At 40.6% G+C, this 22903-nt stretch overlaps 1 protein-coding gene and 1 pseudogene across 8 annotated transcripts in view; one reads left to right on the top strand and one right to left on the bottom strand.

The window, feature by feature from the left end:
• Unc13b (unc-13 homolog B) overlaps positions 1-22903 on the top strand; it is a 214986-nt gene that overhangs the window by 6916 nt on the left and 185167 nt on the right. The gene's annotated exons all lie outside the window — the stretch shown is intronic.
• On the bottom strand, positions 21370-21529 carry LOC117709577 (large ribosomal subunit protein eL39-like; annotated as a pseudogene).

Genomic DNA, 22903 nt, shown 5'->3' with positions numbered 1-22903 from the left:
TCCTTTTGATAGGTAGACTTACAGGCATATGCTACCACATTCAGCTTACCTGATTCTTCTAAGTATCCTGAGAGCACTCCCTATGCATGTTCTTACTTTAAACAGTTGAAATATTGGTGGATATTTAGGATTTTAAAATTTCTTATCACAGTGCTACAGCTTGTGGCATTTTTGTTAGGCTTTATAGCTTTACAGTCAGATTTTACACGAATCTCCTGTGTGGTTTGTTGGTTGCTGGTTTTCTTGGCGTAATAATTATACTCAAGTGGATCCAATAGGAAATGGAGTGGCCCAGTGTTTCTTAGATGAGCATCTTCTACCATAGGCAAGTCTTCCATGAGCAGGTAATACTTTATGCCTATCAGAAGGACTAGAGAGGACTGGCAAGATGGGTCGGTCAGTGGATGAAGCCATGCCAACAAGCATGATGGCTGCTGAGAATAGGTTCCTGCAAGTTGAACTCTAGCCTCCACATGTGCACTGTGGCATGTGTACTGCACCCCCATGAAAACCAATATAATACAATTAAAAAAATTTACCCATCTAAGTTTGACTTCTCTTACATGTTCTTTTCTGTTTTAAAAATTATTTATTTAAAAAGATTTATTGTTTTTATGTGTATGTATATGTTTCTAAATGATATTATTACATCATTTCAAGGAGACTAGATGATCACATCAGATTCCTGGAATTGGAGTTACAGGTCATTGTGAGCTACCATGTAGTGCTGGAAACTAAACCCCAGTTCTCTGCAGTAAACATCACTGAACCATCTCTTCAGTCTCTGTTTCTTAAAAAGAAAAAATACACACACACACACACACACACACATTTAAAAATGGGTAGCATGTACACTATGGGCCATCTGTGTTACATCTGTCTCAAACACACAAAATAGACAAATAAATAAATGGTTTTAAAGATTTGGGTTTGGTTGTAGCTCATTGACAAAGTTCCTGCTTGTTTTCGCCAGGCTCATCCTTGCAGAACAGTTTTTCCCATATTGCACATGTACTACTTCCATTTTTAAAGTTAAACAAAGCAATGTCTTTAGTAATGTTAAATGTACATAAAATAGATTTGTGTTGCAACTTACCCTTAAATAGCTTATGATTTATTTTCACTAATTAGTCATCCAGTTAACCGAAAGGATCTTGATGGAAAACTTATAGAATGTTAGCTTTAATAGCTCAGATATTTATAGGACACTCATAGTCAGTATATGTCCATTCTACTCAAGAAGACCTGAAGATACATTTTTGGTTTCCAGCCACCCTGGGTAGTAGAAATAAATTTAATGTTTCTAGGTCCAAGGATAGTTTGACAAAAACATTTCTCTTATTTTTCCTATATGTTATTGTCATCTACATTGTTTAATTTCGGGTGTATTTCCATCACATTAGAATTCTGGTATTCCCTGTTCTTGCAAACTAAGTTGTTACTGGATTTTTTTTTTTTTTTAAACTTAGGCACCGGGAAGTTGATTGTGCCCTGTCCTTTCCAGGAACCAGGTAGCAGTGAAGAAGGAAAGGACCAACTTCCTCTAATATGACTTGTGTCATAAACTCTGTGTAAGCAGTACATTCTCTAATTTCTTAGGTTGGTTTATTTGCTTGTTTGTGGTAGTCTCATGTTCTTGAGGCTAGTCCAAAGGTCCTGATCTTCTTGCCTCCAGTTTCTAAATATTGAGATTCTAGGCGTGTATCACAACAAGATTTTGGTTCTTTAGGCAAATATACTAAAGATGTATATATGATGATGTCTTCCAAACCTAAAGAATCTTTTTGTTTTGTTTTGTTTTGTACACAGAGACAGGGTTTCTCTGTGTAGCCCTGGCTGTCCTGGAACTCACTCTGTAGACCAGGCTGGCCTGAACTCAGAAATCCGCCTGCCTCTGCCTCCCAAGTGCTGGGATTAAAGGCCTGTGCCACCACTGCCAGGTTAAACCTAAAGAATCTTGTACTTGCTGAATTATTAAATCCTATTTATCTGTGCTGTGTGTTTCAGACTTTGCTGTGAGTTTTTTTTTAAGTTTGGGCTGTGAATCATTTGTAAATATTTGTTGAGCACCATCTCAGTGCTTGCTTATGATACAAATTTATATTAGATAAGAGGCCATAGATTCTACCTGGGTTTTAAAAATGTGTCTTTAGCTGAGCATAGTAGTTAATGCCAAGAGACAAAGGCAGGAAGACCAAGGACTGCCTAAACGATACGGCAAGATCCTATCTCAGAACAAAAGCTAGGACCTTTGAAATGGCTCAGACGGTAAAAGTGCTTGCCGTACAAGCCTGATGACCATGCCTCTGCAGTTGACCTCTTCCTGGAACCTATGGTAGAAAGAGAGAACTGAATCTCAAAAGTCATCCCCTTACTTCTGTGTGTATACACACATCAATGATAAATAACAAGTAAAATGAACATTAAGAAAAGATGACGTTGTGTTCACATAAATCAAAAGACTACAGTTAGGACTATTAAATATGAACTAGGATAAATAAAACAATACACATTTTTCCTGTAGTAGGGAAATAACTGTACTGTTTTTCAGAAGCTTGTCTTGTGTTTTCAGTGCTGAAGGGTAAACCCAGGTCCTTATACTTGTTAGGCATGTGCTCTGTCATTAAGCTATATCTCCAACCCTCTTTCTCTAGATTATACACACACACACACACAAAACCCCTACTGACTAAAGCAAGACTCTAAGTTTGGAGGCATTAGCTGGATGTTTCCACTTAGTGCACATAACAGTAGTGTACTATGCTATCTCCCACTGTGTGCCATACCATGTTTTTTTAAATGTATTTATTAGCCTGGTGACAGTGGAGATTGGATGAAGTATGCAAGAGACTGAAGGTAGTTAAGTTATAACAGGAGTAATTTAGGTTGACAGTAAAGTTTTTCCCTCCCTGTGTTGCCCAGTATCATCCAGGATTTTCAGTTGTCTACGCCAGCCTCACGAATGCTGGAATTACAGTTGGACATGAGAATACTCATTTATTTATTTATTTATTAATATTTATTTTATGTATATGAGTACATTATTGCTCTCCTCAGACACATCAGAAGATGGCATCAGATCTCATTACAGATGGTTGTGAGCCACCATGTGGTTGCTGGGAATTGAACTCAGGATCTCTGGAAGAGCAATCAGTGCTCTTTAACCACTGAGCCATCTCTCCAGCCCCCGTTTATTTATTTTTACAGTACTGAACATTGAACCCAGGGACTCACACAGTGTAGTTGCCTACTCTATCATGTTATACCCCAACCCTTTCTAAACTTGTCATGGTGTGTGTATGGAGGTCAGAGGACAACTTTCAGGGATTGGGTCCTTTCTTCCATCAGAGGATCCTGGGTTTCTTGTTTCTACCATATCAAGCCCTCATTATGCTCTCCTGTCCTTCTCCTACTCTTGCTTAATCCCCATAGCCTTCTTTCTACTTTCATGTATTTGTGGTTGTTACTCAATGAGTTTCAGTAGGGTTGTTTACAGGAGCCCACATACACTACCAGTGACTATACCATTGAAGAAAGTACCCACCCCCCATAAACTGCTAAGTTTAAAAGCAAGGGAGGGGTCGGGTTCCATGAACCCCTCCTTCTATAACAGGATGTTGACAGTCAACTCAAGTGTAGATAATCCCAGCTGCTGTAAGTTCAGGAATGAGGTAGCATGTCATACATGGAAGTCAGTGTTCCACCTGCTTCCAAGCATCTTTTGGCTTTTATTTATTTATTTATTTATTTATTTATTTATTAATTATATTCTTTTGCCCCTTCTTCTGTGATGTTCCCTGAGACTTTAAGGAAGTAAAATGGATCTCCCATTTATGGATTCAAGTCAATTATTCCTAGTACTTTGACCACTTGTGCATCTCTGCAATCACTGGTAACTTCTGCAAAAGGAAGGTTGTATGGCCAAAGCTGACAGTTTCATGAATATATAGGAATATGCACAGTTATTTGCAAGACAGTTTAACAGGCTATTTTTTAACTTAAAAAATTTTTTTTCTTTTTCTTTTTTTTGACTGGGTCTTGTTAAATTGTTTAGGTTGTTCGAGTTGGCCAACTTGTGGGGCCTCCTGCTTCTTACATAATTGGGATTTAATTAATTAATTAATTAATTAATTTGAAGCAAGGTCTCACTGTGTAGCCCAGGTGTCCCAACCTTGAACTCTAGAGCTTCCTGTTTCAGTCTCTTGAGTAACTAGATTACAGCCCCATTAATCCAGGTCTGGCTATATAATGTTTCTTGAAGAGATTTGAACTACTATAGAAAAGCTGTGAAATCGGTTACTCCCATCCCCTTCCTCCTTCTTAGTCTTATGTTATCCAGACTGGCCTTGAACTCAGTAAGTAGCTGATAATGGCCCTGAACTACTGATCTTTCTGCCTCCTCCAGTGCTGCAATTAAAAAAAATTTTTTTAATTTATTTTATTTATATGGGTATTTTTCTGCATGTGTGCCTGCACACAGAAGAGGGCATTCATCTTATCTCATGGGACTAAAGTTATAGATGGTTGTGAGCCACCATGTGACTGCTGGGAATTGAACTCAGGATCTCTGGAAGAGCAGTCAGTCAGCTCTTAACCACTGAAATATCTCTCCAGTCTCTATATTACGTTTTTTTTTTTTTTTGTTTTTTGAGACAGGGTTTCTCTGTATAGCCCTGGCTGCCCTGGAACTCACTCTGTAGACCAGGCTGGCCTCGAACTCAGAAATCCGCCTGCCTCTGCCTCCCAAGTGCTGGGATCAAAGGCATGCGTCACCACCGCCCGGCTATATTACGTATTTTTAAAGACAGGGTCTTTTCTGTGTAGCTCTGTCTGAACTAGAACTTGCTATGTAGGCAAGCCTGGACTTGAACTCACAGATATCTTTCTTCTTCTACCTTCCAAGTACTAAGATTGAAGGCATGTACCACCATGCCCAAACCTGACTTATGTTTTTTTTTTTTTTTTTAATTAATTGTGTGTGTGTGTACTGTACATGAGTATGAGTATGTGTGCATGTGGTTGAAGGCTAGAGATGATTCTCTGATGGTGTTTTTTAGGGCAGGCCATCTTATTTTCTGAGACGCTTGCTGGTATTTGGGGTTCACTTATTAGGCTTGCCTGGCTGGCTAACAAGTCCCAGGGATTATCCTGATTCTGCCTCCCCAGTACTGTGATGCATGTCATCATGCCTGGCTTTTCTATATGGGTGCTGGGGATCAAATTCAAGTCCCTATGCTTATATGGCAAGCACTTTACAGATTGGCTTTTTGTTGTTTTGTTTTTAAAAGTCTATTATTCTTATTTATGTATTTGTTGGCTTGTCAGTGCAAGTGCATACAGTTGTCCTTGAAGACCAGAAGAGGGTGTCAGATTCCCTGGAGCTGGAGTTACTGGTGGCACCAATTCTTTGCAAGAACAACAAGCATTCTTAAATGCTGAGCCATCTTTCTAGGCCCCTTGGCTTACTTTTTAAATATGCATTTAAATTTCTTACTGTGATACTGGAGATCACACCCAGGGTCTTGTTATATAAGACTCTAACCACTGAGCCGTATCTCCAGGACCCCTTCCCCTTCCTGTAGCTTAAGCTTTCCTGGAACTCAAATTCGTTGTAATCCTCCTGTCTTAGCTCCTTAAGTACTAAGATTACAGGTGTGACCATACCTAGCATTGTGAAATTCATTTTTTTTCCAGAGCTTTAAAAAAATTTCCCTTTGTATACAATGTTTAGATCTAGCTGTATGAAGAAGGCTGTTTAGCTAACTTTTCGTTCCTTGCTTTGTTTTGATCCTTTTTGTGATTCCTAGAAAATGTAGTAAAAATATAGTCAGTACATATTTTTTGTTGAGACAGTGTCCCATGTACCCAAGTTAGCCTTTAACTCACTATTCAGCTAAGGATAACCTTGAACTTTGGATCTCCCAAATGCTGTTATTACAGGCATGTACCAGCCACCATGCTGGTTATGCAGCATTTGGGATTGAACTCCAAGCTGCATGCATACTAGGTAAGTACCTTAAAATCTGAGATACATCCCTACACTCAAGTTAAATTTATGTTTAACTTAATAACAACTTTTAGTTTATTCTTTCTTGACAAATCAATATTCTCAAGTCTCCAAAAGCAACTTTCCTGGTTAGCTTCAGCTGTCAACTTGACACAGCCCAGGGTTATCTGAGAGAGTCTCAGTTGAGGGATTGCCTTGATCAGATTAGCCTGTATGCAAGTCAGTGCTACATTTCCTTGATTGTCAGTTGGTATAGAAGGGCACAGCCCACTGCGGATGGTGCTACCCACAGGCAGGGGATTCTGGGCTGTCTCAGAGAGCTAGCTGAGCAGATACTAGAGAGCAGCCTACTAAGTAGCCTACCTCTGTGCTCTCTGCCTCAGTTTCCCCCAACTTTTCTCAAAAGCTGTACTGTGACCTGGAAGCTTAAGAGGAAACAATCCCTCTCCCCAAGTTGCTTTTAGTCCAAGTGAATTGTCACAGCAACAGAAATCTAACTGGAACAGCAGCTATCTACTGGATGTGTAGGACAGGTATATAGATCAAAGGAAAAAGAAACATGAGAGTTTCCATTTTTGTGCTGGTGAGTTCCACAGCGATTTTTTAAAAAAAGGTGTGGTACATGAAGCTCATGAAGAAGAAAGACCAAGTGTGGATGCCTCAGTCCTACTTAGAAGGAGTAACAAAAATACTCAAGGGAGCAAATATGGAAACAAAGTGTGGGACAGAAACTGAAGGAGGAGCCATCTGGAGACCAATCCACCTGGGTCTTCATCCCAGGTACAGTCACCAAAGGTAGACACTGATGTGGATGGCAGGAAGTGCATGCTGACAAGAGCCTGATATAGCTGTCTTCTTAGAGGTCTGCTAAAGGCTGACACATTCAGAGGCCGATGCTCACAGCTAACCACTGATCTGATCAAGGGTTTCCCAATGGAGAAGTTAGAGAGAAGACTGAAGGAGCAGAAAGGGTTTGTGGCCCCATGAGGAGAGCAACAATACCAACCAACCAGAGCTCCCCAAGGTCTAAACCACCAGCCTGGGAGCACATAGGGAGGGACCCATGACTCCATCTGTACATGAAGGGGAGGATGGCCTTGTCTGACATAGGTGGGAGAGGAGATTCTTGGTCCCATGAAGGATGAACACCAAGTGGGGGGGAATGTGAGGGTGGGGAGGTGGGAGTGGGGGGGTAGGTGGGGGCACATCCTCATAGAAGCATGAGGAGGGGGGATAGGATAGGAGGTTCCTGGGTGGTGGGGGGAAGGGAGGTTAGGGGATAAAATCTGAAATGTAAATATAATATCCAATAAAAAAAAGAAAAAAAAGGCATGGTAAAAATTCAACAGTTTGTCTTAGAATATATTTATGAAATAATTGTCTCCCAAAGAACAGGGAGAAATCATAGAACTAGGGAAAACAGTTCTTAGTCTTGAGGAAGTATAGGTTTAGCTTCAGCTGTCAACTTGACACAGCCCAGGGGTTCTCTGAGAGAGTCTCAGTTGAAGAATTGTCTTGATTAAAGAAAAGAATCCTTTTTTTTTCTCCTATTATTACTTCTGTTTCTGTACATTAAGGGCTTTTTGATGTATATGATATTGCCTTGTAAATGATGCTGAGAAGAAAGAGGTTAGAGGGCAGTGAGTGAGGAAGATGTGTTCAGAAACCAAAGGGGGCTGGCATTTGGACACTGGGAAGGTAAATACTTGTATATAACTATACTTGTATATAGCTCGAAATGAGTCCTAAATAAGGAAAAAAAATCATTAAAAAGAGGAAAAACAAGAAACCAAAATACTATCAGACAACCTATAGGACGGGATTTTAAGGAGTGATCAGAGGGTAGAGATGAAGCATAGTGATTGAATATTAAGAAAAAAAAAATAAAGAAACTATTGGGCCTTAGAAGTAGAGCAGTTTCATCAATGTTTGGGTAGTGTCGTATTCCAGTATTTGGGAAATGAAGACATAGAATGAGCAAGTGTAGGATAGTCAGAAGTTTTGCGATGAGAAGAATGGTTCGGAATAGTCTTAAGATATTTTATTGTTTGGAGCCTGACGAAGTGAAGAGCTGACCTAACTTTGTAGTCCAGGCTGGCCTTAAACTCAGAGTTTACCTGCCTCTGCCTTCTGAGTGCTAGGATTAAAGGTGTGTGCTACACCCCACCTTCCAACAGAAAGTATTCTTATCTAGTGAGCCATCTTGCTAGCCCCTAAATCAATAATTCTAACATGCTCACTGTTAAAAGAGCACACCAATGAAATCACAATAAATTACTGAAATAAAAAAAGAAGGTGCCACTACTTGACATTTAAGGACACTGGTCTGGCAGCATGTTTTTGTTGTGTCAGTATTGCTTACTTAGTAGAATAGTCCAATTATTTCTAGTAGAAACCAGTCAGGAGGTCATAACCTTTGCTCCTTATTCAGGATGATGGCAGGTGTTTCTTGGTTTCTATGACATCTACTGTTGCTTTCTAATTTCCCTGAGATCTAGTTCTGTGGCCTGTTCTAACTAGAAAGAAGAGTTAAGGTAAGCTGTTAACGTACCTCTGAACACACTCTCCTTGATGACTTGAGTTCTTGTAGCTTTACGTTATAAGCTCTCAGTCTCACATAATAGATATGCTAAACAAATGGTTGATTTGCTTCAATGTGTGTATACATTAGTAACTTAACAAGCTTTGACTTCCCTGTAGGGTATTTAATGAATTAAATTAATTTATTTGGTGGTTTGTTTATTTGTTTTTGAGACAGAGTCTCACTAAGCCCAGCCTCGTCTTGAACTCACAGAGATCTGCCTGCTTCTGCCTCATGTGCCACTACACCTGGCTATTTATTTGGTGTTTTCATATAGTGTCTCATGTGGCATAGACTGGACTCTCCCATCCAAATACTAGCCAAGCTTTACCTGAAAGAGTTAAAAAATTTTAAACCTTCCACAGATGGAGTCAAGAGTGCAGATCAGCTTGTTCTGCCCTCTAGGTCCTAGGAAACTAGCTATCCACAAGACAAAATAAGTAAGATAAGAGTTCAGAGCTGGGAGTTCAGAACAGCGTGACCAAGCGCTATGGGTACCAGGAACTAAAAACTGACCATAAGATAAATTGAATAGGGTTTGAGCTGGGAGTTCAAGTTAGCGTGCCTGTGCACCCTGGATACCAGGAACTTGGCTGACGTATAGACTCTTAGAGAATAGCCTGTTCCTTGTACCCTGTCACAAACTGAATAATGGGCTGGGACTTTCCACAGGTGCTCTCCAATAGCCCTCCTTTACTCCACCTGGGTTGTGGTTTCCCCCCTGAGTTGTGGTTTTGGGCTCTAAATTCTCTCTGTCTCCAAAGCCTGGGGGTCGGACTCCATTGCCCCTGCGTGGGCTACAGGTCTTGACCTCAGTATACTGATTAAAATATGCCTCTTGCTGATTACATCAAGTTCGGTGTCTTACAGTTAATGGGTGGCCATGAATTCCTGAGACTTGGGTGAGGTCCTCCATTCGTGGGGGCCTTACATACCCTGTTTAACTTCCAAGATCAAAATAGCTCAGGTTCTTTCAGAGTGCCATGGGTATAGATTGGCATCCAGCTTTATGTAGGAGAGGATGGATGACCTTGAACTCTTGTTCTCCTGCTTTCACCTCCTGAGTGCTGAGATATGAGCCAGCCCACCCAATTTATGTGAGTCTAGTATCTCACTCATGCAAGGACAGCACTATACCAACTGAACTACAGCCTCAGCCCTATTTAGTGTATTTTAATAAATACCAGAGAATGAGTGTGCTAGAGTGGTATACAACAATAGTTCCAGCTACTGGGAAGACTGAGGCAGGAGAATTTCTTTTCTTTTCTTTTTTCTTTCTTTTTTTTTTTTTTGGTTTTTCAAGACAGGGTTTCTCTGTGTAGCCCTGGCTGTCCTGGCTGTAAACCAGGCTGGCCTCGAACTCAGAAATCCGCCTGCCTCTGCCTCCCAAGTGCTGGGATTAAAGGCACAAGCCACCACTGCCCAGTGGCAGGAGAATTTCTTGAACCTAGAAGTTTGGGTTGAGCTTGGGCAATGTAACCTATCTACAAAATAATAAAATACCAATTGTTATGATTTATGTGCTAGCTAAAAGTCTGGGCCTCAATGAATGCTGGATAAGTACACACATTCTCTTCTTTTTTTTTTCTTTCTTCCATTCTTACATTCTTTTTAAAAATTGAATATTTTATTTACATTTCAGATGCCATCCCCTTTCCCCATTTCCCCTCCCTAGAAAACCCCTATCCCATGCCCCCTTTTCCTTTTTGCTTTTATACAATTTTTAAAAAATGTTAATCAAAGGCTTTGTAAGTTTGGTAATGCTCAATCAGAAGTGTAACCCAATACCCAGCCTAGATATATCAACTTATCTTTGGTGGAGACACGTGAACATCTGCCTCCACGTCCCCCCTCTCTTTCTCTCTCTTTCTCTTTCATCACCTAGCTTCTCCTCTCCTTCTTCTCCTCCTCTCCTTTTTCCTTCTCTTCCTCTCGGTACTCCTCCCACCTTAGCTATGCTTGTGCTTCCCATAATTTCAGTTAACTCAGTCATTCTGGATTTCTGACGGGGTTGAAAACTTATAGTCTCATAGCCAATCCTGGCTATTTACTTTGAGAGAAAAGATTTGAGTGGATGGTTTTCAGCTGACATTCATTCTAAAGCCAAGAAAAAAAGCCAGGTTCAGAACTAAGTGTTTTAGTTAGGAGAGATGACAGAGGTTCTGGTTAGTCAACAAAATGATGGACTGGGTATTAGGACTATCTTGTACCTCACTGGTACAAATTGGCATAATTATGCACACACTCTCTTCTAAGCTCTCCTCTCTCTCATTATCTCTTAGCCTTCTTTTTGAGACAGGGCCTTACCAAGTTAACCAAGGCTGGCCTTGAACTTGGAATCTTCTTGTCTCAGCCTCCCAAGTAGCTGAAATTATAGGCATGTACTACTAAGTCTTGCAAGAGACTTTCTTCCATGTTTTGAGATGGGGTCTCACTATGTACTTCTAGGTGACCTGAAACTTACTATGTAGACTAGACTGGTCTCAAGTTCACAGAGTTCCCCTGCCTCTGCCTCCTGAGTGCTGGATCAAAGGTGTGTGCACTACCATGCCGCACCCAGCTTTGTAAGATTTCTTAATATAACAGTGTTAGCTATTAAGTTAAACACCAAGTTGACTGAATTTGAAAGTACATGATTTTTTTAAAAAACATCAGAGTAATTGTTATAATCACTTGGTTTAGAAAGTAGTTCAGTAGGTGGCTGAAGTAGCTTGTCTTGTTCATATGTAACCAAACTTGAATTGTTTCTGATAAATAGTAACTATAGAAATCTGATAATGTATTAATGTAAACACAGCAGAGGCTTACTTATTTATAAAACATTTTGAAAGATATGTGAGCACTTGTATGTGCTCAATTATAAACTGGATTGTGTTTACTTTTGAATTAGTCATTGGCTTTGTTAGTTGAGGTTTGACGTAAGTACTTATTTGTCCTTTGGTTTGAGGAAGGACCTTACAGTTGGTAAATTTTCTGGCTCTTGGATAAATTATGTTCTTAAAGTACAAGGCAAACAAACAAGTACAAGCCACAAATAACAACAACAAAAAAAATACAGTAGCGGTGGGCTGCTTATATTCTTCATTCATAGTTTCTTCAAGTTATGATAAAAATTTATGCAGTGTAGTAGAAATTTACCAGTGATATTTAAGTTGTTTCAGATGGGCTGGGCCTGTAACTCAGCAGTGGAGAGTGCTTTTCTGCATGAGTGGCCCTGAGTTCAATCTGTAGTAGTGCTGTAAAAGAGAAATAACGAAGAACTCTGTAGGAATGCAAGAAATGATGTAGACACTATTTAGTTTTGTTTATACTATCCATGCTACCTTCCACTTTTCTATGGGATTCGGGGGTTGAACTCAGGCTGTCAGGCTTTCGTGGCAAGTGCATTTACTCACTGTGCTATCATGCTGTCTCCCCTGCTTTTTTGAGATCTTACTGTTTAGCCCAGGCTAGACTAGAAAATTATATATTATAGGCTGATTGGAAACTCACTCTCTTACTCTTTCGTGTGTGTGTGTGTGTGTGTGTGTGTGTGTGTGTACACACACGTGCGTGAGCTCATGTGTGCGTGCCTGTGTGTGCGTATAGGTGTTTCTCTGTATGCAAATAGAAGTTGGAGATCAATCAATGTCAGATGCCTTTTTCAGTTACTCTCTACCTTACTGGGTTAGGGTTTCTTTGGAGCTCACTGATTTAGCTAGCCAGCTGGCTGTGAGCTGGATCCAGAGATAATCTGTGTCTGATCACCATCCTTTTCAGTGCTGGAATTACAAGCACTCATTGCCATATGTTTTTTGTTTTTTGTTTTTAAATTTTTTTATTTGTTTGTTTGAGACAGGGTTTCTTTGTGTAGCTTTGGCTGGCTTTGAATTCACAGAGCTACACCTACCTCTGCCACCCCAGTGTTGGAACTAAGGAAGTAAGCCATCACCACCTGGCTGTTTTTTAATTTTTGTAAGTGCTTGGGATATGAATTCAGGCCCTTATGCTTGCATAGCAAGTACCTTACTGACTGAGCCATCTTTCGAACCCTTAGAACTCTAGATTCAGCCTCAGTCTCCTTAGCACTGTGGTTATAGCTGGCTGTGCTACCGTATTTGCACAAAATTAAGTTTGTTTTTCTTTGACTTGGTTTACATTAGCATAAATTATAGCATTAGCTCTTTCTGTTGGTGTGGATCTGATATTAGTGCTTTAGAGAGGAAAGCTGTGGGCTGCCCAAAGTGTAGGCTTTCAAATCTGGGCTTGAATTTCAGAGTATACTGTTTAATTAAGTCTGAGGCCTTGGACAATTGACTATGTTTTAATTAATCTTTAAAGGGGAAATTGTATGTTGTATAGTGGGTTTTTCTTTTCCTTTCTCCTGTTCTCTCTCATTTCTTTTCTTTTCTCTCTCTCTTTTTATGATAGGGGCCTTACTATAGACCCCCCATATAGATATTTGATTGGCTTTGCTCTTAAGTATTTGAGTTATAATTTCAATTCTTGTCTTTTTTCTTGTTTTTGAGACAGATATTCAGCTACCTATATATTTGAATGCTTACATTTTAGGGAGTGGTACTATTTGGGAAGGATTAGAAGGATTTGGAAGTGTGGCCTTGTTGGAGGTAGTGTGTCACTGAGGATAGGCTTTGATGGCCCAGGAATTCATGCCAAGCTCGCTCCTGCACTTGCGCTCCCCTGCCCTCTCCTGCCTGTGGATCAGGATGTAAAGCTCTCAGCTCCAGGACTTACTTGCCTGTGTGATTTCTTTTGTAAGAGTTGCTGCTCTCATGGTGTCTCTTTACAACAGCAGAACAGCAGCTAAGACAGACTGTGTGCTTTGTTCAACTGGACAACACTTAGAGACATGATAACGATTCCTTCCTGTAACCCAGCCACAGGACTAGTTGTTCAACCTGAATTTTGATATATTCAAGAAGGGATATGATATGCAAGGCCATGCAAAGTGGAGATGGCATTAGTAATAAGGTTGGGTCTAAGAATAAAAAATCAGTAATTAATTTATTTATTAGTTTTTCAAGACAGGGTTTCTCTATGTAGCTCTGGCCATCTTGAAACTCTAGACCAATCTGGCTTTGAATTCAGAGATCTACCTGCCTTTGCCTCCTGAGTCCTGGGATTAAAGATGTGTCACTACACAAGCTTAATTTTAATATATTTGTGTGTTTAGCTGTTTTGATGCATGCATGCTTGTACACCCCATTCATACAATGCCCTCAGAGGCCAGAAGAGGGTGTTGGACATTATGGGACTGAAATGGGTGATGGGACTCAAACCCGAATCTTCTGGAAGATCAGCCAGTGCTCTTATCCACTGTGCCATCTCCCCAGCCCTGTGGTGAGACTATTTTAAGATCTTTCTATCTTATCCTTTGCTTTTTAGTCCTTCGTCTTGAGGACTTCTGGATACCTTTTTCTGTGCTTGGGGCTTAGTAGTGATACATCTAGTAGTTTATTCAGGTTAATATACACTCCTTATTCTAAGATATGGCTTCTGGTCTGATCTTTATCTGCCTTTCTAGAGATCAAAGTAAAGAACTGAGGAAATGTAACCCTATACCCCCTTTAAGACAGGGTCCCATGTAACTCAGCATGGCTTCAGACTTTCTTTGCAGATGAAGATGACTCTTTTGTCTTTGCTTCCTAAGTGCTGAGATTGCATGCATTACCATTATTCCTGGCTTAAGCCTTTGTTTTATCTTTCAACTTTAGAGTTAAGTCCAGGCCTAAATAGTTGTCTATACTTTTTATTCATTAGATCACAGAGAGTTTCTAAGTAGAAAACATTAGTGGTTCCATATTTGTAAGAGTAGAGAGAAGCTAGGTGTGGTAGCACATACCTGTAATTTTAACAGTTAGGATTCTGAGGCTGGCATGGACTATATAGTTACAGACCACTTATTTCAAACAAAACCACAATACATATACACACACACACACACACACACACACACACACGGGTGTGGCAAAGCATGCCTTTTATCCATCACTCAGGAAGCAGAGGCAAGTGGATTCTGTGAGTTCCAGATCAGCCAGGACTACATAGTAAGATAAACAACAACAACAAAAAATAGGCAAACAAAAGAATGAAAATAAATAAATAAGGGTACAGAGATGAATTACCATTTTCAGATCCCATAATGATTCCTTCAGTCTATTTTTTTTGGACTTAAAGAAGCATTATGAAATTACAGGGAGGCATTGAATCCCTGAAAACAGTATCAGTGCAGGCATGAAATCCCAGCTACTCAAGAGGCTGAGGGAGGACAATTAAAATTCAAATCCTGTCTGTGCTACACAGTGAATTTAGGGACCCTGTCTCACAATAAAAACAGTGAGCTAGGGTCTGGGGACATAGCTGAGGATAGAGCACTTGTCTACCATTCCTGAGGTCCCAGTGGTGTCTCTAACACACTAACACACACTCATGTGCGTGCACAGATAACTTGTTGGGAAATTAGGGCTATCTTTTATTTTTTGGGGGACAAAGCTTACTCTGGCTGAGCCGTGGTGGCGCATACCTTTAATCCCAGCACTTGGGAGGCAGAGGCAGGCGGATTTCTGAGTTCAAGGCCAGCCTGGTCTACAGAGTGAGTTCCAGGACAGACAGCCGGGGCTACACAGAGAAACCCTGTCTCGAAAAACAAAAAACCAAGAACCAACAACCAAAAAAAAAAAAAAAAAAAAAGCTTACTCTGTAGTTTGGGCTAGTTTTAAATTTAAGGCATTCCCCTTCCCCTTAGTCTCCCAAGCTCTGGAAGGAATTAAAGTCATGAGCCACCATGCTTGGCTGGAAAGTTGATTTTAAGAACTATCTAGTCAAACAGACTGAGTTGATTTCAGGTCCTGTACTGGTTTTGATAGTTTTGAATGTGGTTTATTTAATATAACAGTCATGACCCTTGATATTGATTAAATTTTGGTTTGATTTTGAAAGAAAGTTTTGCTTTGATGGTTAGAGCCAATCTGTACAGTTCTTCCTTTTGTTTAGACTATGAGACTCAGGAGGGCAGAAAGTATCTTTAAAATGTTTTTAAAGTGTGTATGTCTCTAAACCATCAACCAAAGAGTACACACGGAGGGAGCCAGGACTCCGGATACATATGTAGCAGATGTTAGCCTTATCTAACATCAGTGGGAGCGGAGGCCTTTGGTCCTGTGGAGGTTTGGTGCCCCAGCATAGGGGGATTCGAGAGAGGTGAGGTGGGAGTGGGTGAGTGGGTGGAGGAGCACCCTCATAGAGGCAAAGGGGAGGGGGGAGAGGAGGTATGGGATGGGGAGTTTGTGGAGGGGTAATGGGGAAGGGAGATATCATTTGAAATGTAATCAAATAAAATGATTAATAAAAAGTATGTGTGTCCTTGTGCACATTTGTGTGTGTGTGTGTGTGTGTGTGTGTGTCTAGGTTGGAGGACAACTTTCAAGTTCTCTTCTTTTATCTTTACATGGGTTTTAGGGATCAAGCTGAGGTCACCAACCTTGTGTAGCAAATGCCTTTTTCTGCTAAGCCATCCTGGTATCTTGATTTCTTTTCTTTTCTTTTCTTTTCTTTTCTTTTCTTTTCTTTTCTTTTCTTTTCTTTTCTTTTCTTTCTTTCTTTCTTTCTTTCTTTCTTTCTTTCTTTCTTTCTTTTTCTTTCTTTTCTTCTTCTTCTTCCTCTTCCTCTTCCTCTTCCTCTTCCTCTTCCTCTTCCTCTTCTTTTTTTTTTTTTTTTTTTTTTTTTTTTTTTTTTCGAGACAGGGTTTCTCTGTGTAGCCCTGGCTGTCCTGGAACTCACTCTGTAGACCAGGCTGGCCTCGAACTCAGAAATCCACCTGCCTCTGCCTCCCAAGTGCTGGGATTGAAGGCGTGCACCACCACCTCCCGGCAGTATCTTTATTTCTTATGTTATGTGACACAGTTCTTGACAGTAAATAATAAATATTGAAGGACTGTATACAAAAGTATCTTTGTATTAGAGATTATTAATTATTAATATTAATAATTATTAATATTCTATAATAATCATTAATATTAGTAACTATTAATGTTCAACAGCTCTGTCTTGGCTTCCTAAGCTAATGTTTCATTCATTTGCTCTTTCTTTCTTTCTTTCTTTTTTTTTTTTTTTGACTCAAGTTCTCTAATCCTGGCTGTCCTAGAACTTGCTATGTAGACGAGGCTGGCCTTGAAACTTATAATGATTTGCCTGTCTTGCTTCTCTAGTACTGAGATTCATAAATTAATTCTTAATCATTTACATACTTTATTTTCCCAGATCCTTTTTTTTTTTAAATCTCTACTTCTATTATATTGGTAGAAACTACTATCATTTTTTGTCTCAATTTATCTTATTTTTAAAAATAGTTTGTTCTCTCTTAAGTTCATTTTCAAAGCAGTAGACAAGTAGACAGGTATCTTCTAAAAATGCAAATCAAATCTAGTGGCTTCCTAGGATATCTCTCATTTTATTTGTTCCTTATTACTGTTATAGGTGTTTGTTTGTTTGTTTAGAGACAGGGCTGTTTAGGCCGTCCAGGACTTACTTTGTAGACCAGGCTGGGCTTGAATTCACAGAGATCCACCTGCCTCTCTCTGCCTTTCTTAATTCTGAGTGTTGGAATTAAAGGTGTGCACTACTGTCTATCTCTTATTACTGGATTTTGACAGTATTTATTTTTGCTGATTTTAATTGTGTGTAGGTGTATGTATATCTAGGCATGGGTTTGTATATGTGAATACAGGTTCTTGTGGAAGCCACAGGCATTAGATTGCCTGGAGTTGAAGTTATGGTAATTGAGCTACCTGACATAGGTGCTGGGGACAGAACCTGGGTCCTCTAGAGGAGCAACAGGTGCTCTTAACTGCTGAGCCATCTCTCTTGCCCCTAGCCTTTTGAGACAGCGTTTTGCTGTGTAGATCAGACTGACCTTGAACCTGTGATCTTTGTGCCAGTGTGTACTGAGTCATGTGCTACATGCTTAGCTTCATCTCTAGTTTTTAGAATCAATTTCATTCCTGAGTTAGGAGAGCTGACATTCTGATATTGATGGAGTCTATTAAAAAGTATTCCCACTCCTCCTTTCTCCACAGTCAAAACACACACAGAAATATACCTGGAAAGACTCATTAATAGCAGACAGAAAGGCATCAAAAGACAGAAGCTAGGATTTCAGAATCTATATCCAGAGCTAGTATGTTGTTAATCCCGGCATTGAAAAGGCACGGACACACCGGGAGGTGGTTGTGCATGCCTTTAATCCCAGCACTTGGGAGGCAGAGGCAGGCGGATTTCTGAGTTCGAGGCCAGCCTGGTCTACAGAGTGAGTTCCAGGACAGCCAGGATTACATAAAGAAACCAAAAAAAAAAAAAAAAAAAAAAAAAGTCCTGACAACTGAAGAACCCGTTTAGCTAGAATACTCATGTGAAAGTTGTGTACCTTTGCAGTCCTCTCCTCTAGTTTCTTAGGAAAATACTCTAGCATGCTGGAGGGATTCAAGAAATTTTCAAGCCCTGCTCACCATGGAGCTAACAAAGAAGATGACTACTAGAAAGATATTCCAGGATAGCCCGGGCTACACAGAGAAACCCTGTCTTGAAAAACCAAAAAAAAAAAAAAAAAAAAAAGATATTTTTATTACTCAGACTAGAGGCATGGGGAGCCTCCTGAACAACAGATCTTGCAGTCAAGAGGACTAGTACTGGAGTCCCAGCTCTATTACGTGGTCTGTAACCTTGAGCAAACTGTTTAAATCTCTCTAAGACTCAGGCCCTTATTTATAGCATGGGAGTTCTAGTACTTACAACAAAGGTTCTGTGGGGATGAGGTCATTTGAGAGAGTAAGTGGCAGTATGTTCGTTTTTGTTTGTTTGTTTTTTTGTTTTTTTGAGACAGGGTTTCTCTGTGTAGCCCTGGCTGTCCTGGAACTCACTCTGTAGACCAGGCTGGTCTCCAACTCAGAAATCCGCCTGCCTCTGCCTCCCAAGTGCTGGGATTAAAGGCGTGCGCCACCACCGCCTGGCGGCAGTATGTTTTAAAGATAGTATAGTTACTTTTCTCATGATCCTGTAAGCCCACTTTTGCTCAGGAATGTGATAGTTATTTCTGATGTAGCAGTTATGTTGTAATTTTGTTTTTATTTAAGGGGATTAGTTATACATTGCCACCAGGTATGTGTGGATATCACAGGACAATGGGAATTATCCAGGTTTTCTCCTTTTACCTGTGGTTTCAGGAGATGGAACTCAGGTCATCAGTCTAAACCTGGTTTTGTTTTTTAAGACACTTATGAAACATATCTTGAAGTTAATTTTTTTAACTTAATGTTTTCATTGATTATTTGGGAATTTCACATAATATACCCTGATCCCATTAACCTCCCAGTCCTCCCAGGTCTACCCCCCAAACTTATGAATTCCCCCAAAACAGAAGAAAAAGAAAAGAAAAATACCAAGTTCGATTTGTGTTGACCATATATACTCAACAAAGCATGATCAAACTCCCAGGGGCCAGCCCTTTAAAGATAACTGATTTCTTCCCTACCCCACCCCCACCAGAAGCCATCAGCTGTGAAGAGCTACACTTCAGAATCCTTACCACAATTTCTTTTCAATGGCTTCCTATCTAGACTGTTTCTATTTGAGGGGTTGGAGGAGAAGACATTGCCACAGAAGCCTTCTATGTCTTTAACAAATACCACTATAAAAGTAGCTTCCTTGTCCTTTATAGCCAGTGGCACCACAGACCATGGACTTGCACATGGTTTCTGGCTACAGCCTTGCCCTGGGTAGTATCGCTGTTCTCCCCTGTGTACCCTGCTCTGTTCTGCCATGTATCCTTCCAATTTTGTGAGTCCACTTTTTCAAAGCATCTTCCTATGGATGTGCCCTTCTCTTGTTTTTCCAGGGACACATGGCCCCTGCAGACTCCTCAGTTGCCACATCTTCCCCTAAGTCCCCATGGGACTCTTAGGCTCTCCAGAGCTGCTCTCTGGTGGTGGGTGCTGGCTTCAATCACAACCGTGCTTGAGGTGATGACTTGTTCCTGGATCTGATTCTGCAGCTCTGGTCTCACTACCTGCTCTTAGGTATTGGAGTAGACCAACTAGAAGCTCTGGATCTGGGCCCAGTTGTTCAGACTGAATGCAGTGGGGTCTTCTGGGCAGCCCACCTGCAGTGTTTGGAAATTCATATCTAATTATTGTCTAGTGTTCTTGGCACATAATGTTTTGAGTCAGTTTCAGTGAAGATTGAGTTCTCTAAACGTCTGGGCCTTTGTATAGAATACTTACAAACACAAAATAAAATAGAAGCAATCTTTAATGTTGTCTCACAAGATCTGGTAGGGAAGAGAAAGATTCCTTGCCTATGTATGTAAAATCTCCTTTTGTTGTAGCTTTCTTTTCAGAACATGCACTGAGCTGCTGGCATCCTACTTGTCAACTGTCCTTGCTATAATTAAAGGGGACAGGATGATAGGGTCATGCTGTACATACATGAAGAATTACTTTGTGCTGCTTTCCTTTTCCCAGGGCTGGCAAGATGCCTTGATCATAATGGACTTCACATGTGAGTGGCAACTGGTCAGGCACAGAATTCCTGCATTATAGTGCTTTGCTTTGTAATTTAGATCTTTAGCTGAAGAAAACTTTCTTTTATATTTGAAATTACTTCTGTTCTAAGTACTTGGGAAGCTGAGGTGGGAGGGATCAGCCTGGGCAACATAGTGCGGTCCACTCTCAAAAATAAGTGAGGGCAATCGGAGATGGGTGGGATACAGCTGAGTTGGCAGAAGGCACAATTCCAACTCCAAAACCTCAGGAAGTGGAGTCAGGAGAGAGTTCAGGTCATTCTTGGCTACACAGGGAGTTTGAGGCCAGTCTAGGATACAGAAGACAGTGTCTCAACAACAACAAAAGACTTTCTAGACTTTCTAGGATAGTTGTTTTTAGATTTTGTTCCCAACAAGGGTTGTATCAGCAAGATGCTCTTCAGTCCTGCCCCAGCTTTTTTTTTTTTTTTTTAAATCCTTCTTGTTGGTAGCTATTAAAAGAATTCTTCACATTTTTCACCCTTACAATCAAGACAATGTTCATAAGGTCTTTGTTTTCTTTTTAATATTTTTCTAATGGTCATTATCTTGAAAATACATATTTTTTTCTTTTGAGACTGGGTCTCATTATGTAGTCCAAACTAGTCTTGAACTTGAGGTCCTGCCTCAGCCATCTAAGTGCTAGATTGCAGGCATGTTTACCACACTTGGCTATATCATCAGTGTCTTCTGTCTCTGTCACTCTCAAATAAGGCTCTTTTAGATAAGGTATCATATAGCCCAAATTAACCTTGAACTCACTAGGTAGCCCAGGCTGTTTTTGAACCTGAGGTCCTCTTGCTTCAGTCTCCTAAGTGCTAGGATTACAGACATGTGCCACTGCACTCAATATTACCAATTTCTTTTCTTCTTTTTTTGAAATAGGGTTTTGTATAGTTCAGGCTGTCCTCAAACTCACTATATAGCTAAGGATAACCTTAATTTTCTTACCTCTACCTCCTAAGTGCTGTGAGTCTAGGTATGAAGCACTACTACATCTGGGTTATTCAGGGCTTTGTGCATACTATGCAGTACTCTGATCTATGCCCCACCATTTTCCAAAAGGTTCTACATTTTATTACTGGGCAAATGACACCCTCAATTAAGACATGAGCAAGTCTCCAGGTTAAAAATGCTGAACTTCATCTGGTAGGACTGATTGATGGCCACAATTAGTATAAACCCCCAGTCTTGCCATTGTGTGAATCCTTACAGACCCAGCTTTGTTCTCCTCCAGTGTCTTCTCTTAGAATTGTACCTGATTTTGTTACCAGTATTTATTAGAATCCATTGAGGAATAGGACAATTTTGCTTTTGTTTCTTGGTCAGGAAGGAATTGCTTAATTCTGAAAGTCTTGTGAGAAGACATGTCGAGAAGCTGAATCAGGGGTAGAGCGTACAATGGTGGAGGAAAGGCGAAGAACTTCCCCAACATATTTTAAAGAAGCAATTTTTTTTATTAAATTATTTTATTTATTTATATTCCAAATGTTACCCCTCTTCATAGTCCCCATTCCCTGAGTTCTATACCCCATTCAGCCTCCCCTTTGCTTCTGAGAGGATGTTCCCCCACCTATCCACCTACCCCCTCACCTCACTTCTGCCAGCATTCCCCTTCCTGGGGCATAAAGTTTCTACAAGATTAATTGTATCTTCTCCCACTGAGGCCAGACAACGCAGTCAATCCTCTGCTACATATGTGCTGGGGGTCACGGACCAGCCCATGTATGCTCTTTGGTTGGTGGCTTAGTCTCTGAGAGCTCTGAGAGATCCCGGTTAATTGACACTGTTGTTCTTCCTACAGTTTTGCAATCCCCTTTAGTTCCTTCAGTCCTTCCCCTAACTCTTCCATAGGGGTCCTTGACCTCAATCCAATGGTTGGTTGTAAGTATCTGTATCAGTCTCAGTCAGCTGCTGGTAGAGCCTCTTAGAGCGCAGCCATGCTAGGCTCCTGCCTGCAAGCACAACATGGCATCAGTAATAGTGCCTGTGTATGAGATGGATCCCAAGTTGGGCCAGTCACTGGAAGGCCTTTCCTTTAGTCTCTGCTCCATTTTTGCACCTGCATTTCCTTTAGATAGGAACAATTTGGGGTCTAAAATTTTGAAGATGGCTCAACTGGGGGCCAGGCCATGTCTATCTACTGGAGGTGGTCTCTTCAGGTTCCATCTCTCCACTGTTGGGCATTTTGGCTAAGGTCATCCCCATGGAGTCCTGTAAGCCTCTTATATCCCAGGGCTCTGGAACTTTCTAGAGGTTCCCACTGCTGCCGCCCCACACTGCTGCATATTTCCATTCATTCTCATGGACCTTTGGGCTTCTTTCTTGTCTCCTATAATACCTGATACTACCTCCCTTTTCCCTTTTCCCTCCATTCTCCTACCCAGGTCCCTCCCTCCTTCCCTTCCTCCTCCTCCCTTGATTGTTTTGTTCCCTCTTCTAGGTGGGTTTAAAGTATCCATACTTGGGCCTTTCTTCTTGTTAAGCTTCCTATGGTCTGTGTATCATTGGGTATCCTGAACTTTTTGGCTAATATCCACTTATCAGTGAGTACATACCATGCATGTTTTTATGAGTCTGGGTTACTTCATTAAAGATAATATTTTCTAGTTCCATCCACTTGCTTGCAAAATAGCTGAATAGTATTCCATTGTATAAATTTTCTGTATCCTTTCTTCTGTTGAGGGACATCTGGATTGTTTCTAGCTTCTGGCTGTTACAGATAAGGCTGCTATGAACATAG

This window comes from Arvicanthis niloticus, chromosome 5 (assembly GCF_011762505.2).
Source record: "Arvicanthis niloticus isolate mArvNil1 chromosome 5, mArvNil1.pat.X, whole genome shotgun sequence".
NCBI classification, from domain to species: Eukaryota; Metazoa; Chordata; class Mammalia; order Rodentia; family Muridae; genus Arvicanthis; species Arvicanthis niloticus.
The sequence above is the reverse complement of the archived record's forward strand: the minus strand, read 5'-3'. Positions and strand labels throughout refer to the sequence as shown.